This window comes from Miscanthus floridulus, chromosome 9 (assembly GCF_019320115.1).
Source record: "Miscanthus floridulus cultivar M001 chromosome 9, ASM1932011v1, whole genome shotgun sequence".
NCBI classification, from domain to species: domain Eukaryota; kingdom Viridiplantae; phylum Streptophyta; class Magnoliopsida; order Poales; family Poaceae; genus Miscanthus; species Miscanthus floridulus.
In genome coordinates this window covers 77,382,313-77,386,450 of record NC_089588.1, presented here as the reverse complement: position 1 = coordinate 77,386,450, position 4,138 = coordinate 77,382,313, and the positions used below count along the sequence as shown (strand labels likewise).

Sequence of the window (4,138 nt, the reverse complement as noted above, 5' to 3'; positions counted from 1 at the left end):
GAGTGGTTGAACACTTGCACTAGCTGCAGGGTCTCAGAAAGTCAGACACCCCAGCAACTGGGACACAAGAGTTAGGGAATCTATCCTGCCCAGCTGGCTAGTTGTGACCATACATATTGAGAGGTCATTCATATGTGAGAGGGACATCGTGGGCAAGTTTGGGCAGCATGTCCAATTGTGCGCTAGAATTCCATACACAGGACCAAGCAATCTAGTCAACGGTGGACTAATAAAAGTAGAATATAAGTATGTACATGTGTCGTTTTGTTACCCAAAAAATATACTTATGTTAAGATAGGCGATAGTCTATGGGCCAGTGTCCTTATCCAAGTTGTTACTTGGCTTGTAATCTAAGATAGGAGGTCAGTTAGTATCTTGTTTGTAGTCTAAGTTGTTGTAATCTTTGACCCTTGTACAAGCCACACAATGGGGCTGTTCTTGACATATTTAACATATAACCGAGAGCCTAGGGAAGGCATCTCATTCCCTCCACTTTCACATGGTATCAGAGCCCTTATCCTCACAGAAACCTCCCATGGCGTTCCATGGGTTCCCTTCTTCCTCCTCCGCAGCGCCTGCTGCTCCATCGATCGGCTTCTACATGAGCGAGAAGCTCACTCGCAGCAATGATCCTCTGTGGAAGGCACAAGTCCTTTCTACCATCAAGGGTGCTCAACTCGCTAGCTTCATTAGCCCCACCACCAAACTGCCCTCACCATTTCTCGATGCCGGCGATGACAAAAAGGCCAAACCCAAACCTAACCTGGATTACGATTCATGGATTTCCAAGGACCAGAAGGCCCTTAGTTTCATCTTGTCCTCACTGTCCAAGGAAATCCTTGGTCAAATCTCATCAGCTAAATCTGCTGCAGCAGCTTGGGCCGCGATTGAGGAGATGTTTGCATCTCAGTGCCGTGCTAGAATTATTAGCACAAGGATGGCACTTGCGATGGTGTCCAAAGGGGCGTCCTCCATCGGTGAATATTTCACCAAAATGAAGGGCCTTGCAGATGAATTGGCATCTGTAGGTAGGCTCCTCAAGGATGAACATACATTCTGATCGGTCTCGACGTCGACTACAACCCTGTCGTGTCTGCTATTGCGGCAAGGGTCGAGCCCATCATGATGGGTGAGCTCTATGCTTAGCTTGTGAGTTTTGAGCAGCGCATCGAGCTCCTTCATGGTAGGGGATCAAACTCCTCTGTGAACATGGCCACCAGAGGTGGTCGCGGTGGTGGTCCATCACATGGCCGTTCTGGCAGCCGCAGCAGTGGGTGTGGCTAGAAGATTGGTGGTCGCGGTGACGGCCGTGGTTAGGGCAGCGCCACATCTAGAGTCATCTACCAGCTCTGCAACAAGGAGGGCCACACCATGCTTCGCTGTTTCAAGAGGTTTGACGCTACCTTTACTGGCCAGCCGTAGAAGAGCTCTGCATCAGCCACCTCCTATGGGATAGATACAAATTGGTACATGGATACCTGTGTGATGGATCATGTGACCAGCGAACTGGAGAAGCTCACTGCTCGTGAGAAGTATGGCGGCCATGACCAAGTTCACATTGCCAATGGATTAGGTATGGAGGTACAGCATATTGGATCTAGTATTTTGCATTCTCCTACTAGTACTCTTCATCTAAATCATGTTCTCCATGTTCCTCAAGCCAACAAAAGTTTGTTATCTGTTAATCATCTTACACGTGACAATAATGTCTTTTTTGGATTTCACCCTCCGAAGGATCGGGAAACGAGGAGGACGCTCCTCCAAAGCATATGTCAAGAGGGTCTTTACCCTCTAAAGGGAGTCCAGAATAAGCAAGTGCTTAGTGCCGCCAAGCCCTACGTGTCCTTGTGGCACCATAGATTAGGTCATGCTTCTACTTGAGTAGTCTAGCACACTACTAGGAATATCCAGTTCTATGATGAACAACTTTTGTCATTGAAGGAGCCAAATTCATCATAATTTCAGTTTTATGATGAATTTATGATGAAAAACGGTTTGTTATAGAAGTCACGTCATTCTTGATATTCTTTGATGATTTTAGAAATTTGTCATAGATGTGGATAGATCTATGATGAAAACTGAACGTCATAGGACTGCTTTGGCATGCGTGGCAGGGGGCATCCACATTGGTGGTTTCTTCCGTTGGACATGCTTTCCACATATACCTGCTATAGCTGGTTGTATTGAAGATGGTTTTGGTACGTGTCACCTTGTTATTGGACAACGTGGCCATCTCTGGTTCTTGCACGTTTCAGGTTCTTAATGGACCACGTGTTGGGTCCCTGTTGTTCCATAGGTCTATTTTCTATTGGCACATGTGTCGTGTTGTGGTTGAGTCACGTGTCATTTCTTCATTGGACCATGTGTCATATTTTTATTGGTCCACGTGGCCGTTTCGTATTTGACCACGTGTCACAGTGCTATCCGTCCACATTTCATTTTTTGATTCGGCCATGTGGCTTGATGGCTTCCTTCCACGTGTCGGATTTTTATTAGCCTACGTGTCATGCCATGGCTATTTCACGTGTCATGCACTGGTTTGTCCACATGTTGTATTTTTATTTGATCACGTGGCCTACCTAGGTTCTACCCTGTGCCCAACAATCAATTCATCATAAAAGTAATTCAAGATCATCACTGCTGTACATATTGACTACATAATTATTCGACGATGCCTACATAATTATTTAACATGATAATCAAATACAACAAATTACTGTTTACACATCATCAACAACCCACTAACAGTTTCACCACATCAAAGCAGCACATGAGTACACACATCAAACCACAAATGTTCACTGCATCAAGCCAACAGAGTTAACAATTGAGAGTTACCAGAAGAAGAGCTAAAGCGCATGATATCCTCACGTAGCTTATTGTACTCCTCCTGTTGTTGTATCTTGAACTCCTCAAACTCTCTTTTAGTCTTTTTCTGTCTTCCTCTTTAGTTGTTTACACCAAAATTTGGAGAGAAAAACGTAGGAACTCGAAGCTTCCAAAATCATGCCAATCAAGGAATCGATTGCATAAGGATCGATATCAGCTGATTCGGATACGACTCTGGAATCGGATCTCTTTGGATGACGTCAGCAGATAGCGATGATGAGCTACGGTTGGCGCCAGGAAACTACATATCGGACTCTACAAAAAGGGAAAGATTAGGGGCCAAGTTATCTTAAATAAGGAATATTTTCTTCTATGCCAAAGATTGTAATGAGTCGTGCTCGAGTAGGGTTCATGTTTAGGCTCCGGGTATAAATATTGGATCCCGGCTATTGTAAAAGAGAACACAATCAATAAAATACAAGTTCCTTACTTTTTTCGGCTCCGGCCATCCCTTAGGAGTAGGAGTAGAGTAGATCTCGGTGAGTTCTTCAGCAAGCAGGGCTGCATCGGTTCAGCCAATCGCTGGCTTGTCTATAAGTACCGTCATGGCTTATACTTCTGTTCGTACGGCTGCATCGATCCGGTCGACCTCCACTGTGACTCCGGTATAAGCTAGTTATCGACTCTTGTTTAGTTCAAGTATGGCTGCATCGATCCGGTCGACCTCCACTGCTCAAACTAGATTAAGGTCAAGTTATCGGCTCTATCTAAGGGTGGCATTCCTTCGGATAGATTCATTAAGTTACCGATGTTGCTTATTGCTTCCATTGTTTATTTGTTACAGCAATATCACTTCGCCCGATTCAGATTGATCTAGATCGGCCTTATATCCTGTTTAATCCATCGTTTTTAATCTAAACTAATCTAATCTGTATCTTAAACGATGAGTTATGTTTTATCGTCTATTTTATGTCAATCTTGATCGTGCATAGTGTGCGATTAAGGCATGTTTTGTCTTGAATAGATCTATTGGCTAATGAAAACCGTTCCATGGCCCGTTATCATGGCCTGTGTGATTCTGCCTCACACCCCATTATTAGCACCGTGGAGTGGGAATCGTTATTTGGTAGATCTATTTTTGATAGGGCATAACCTTAACTGTGCGCTATGCCTGAATCGGCTGTTTTAGCCGATATCGAGTGCTTTCACATACGCATTTCGCGTCATGAGACCATTGAAGTAGAGATAGGTTGAAAGATGTGTTAGCCCCATGATCTTATTATTGTATTACGGCCTGCATGATTTTGCC

General features: G+C 44.4%; 1 pseudogene; it reads left to right on the top strand.

Annotated features, from left to right (window-relative positions):
- The first annotated feature begins 1,033 nt into the window (after positions 1 to 1,033).
- On the top strand, positions 1,034 to 1,162 carry LOC136484582 (small nucleolar RNA Z247; annotated as a pseudogene).
- Positions 1,163 to 4,138: the final 2,976 nt, after the last annotated feature.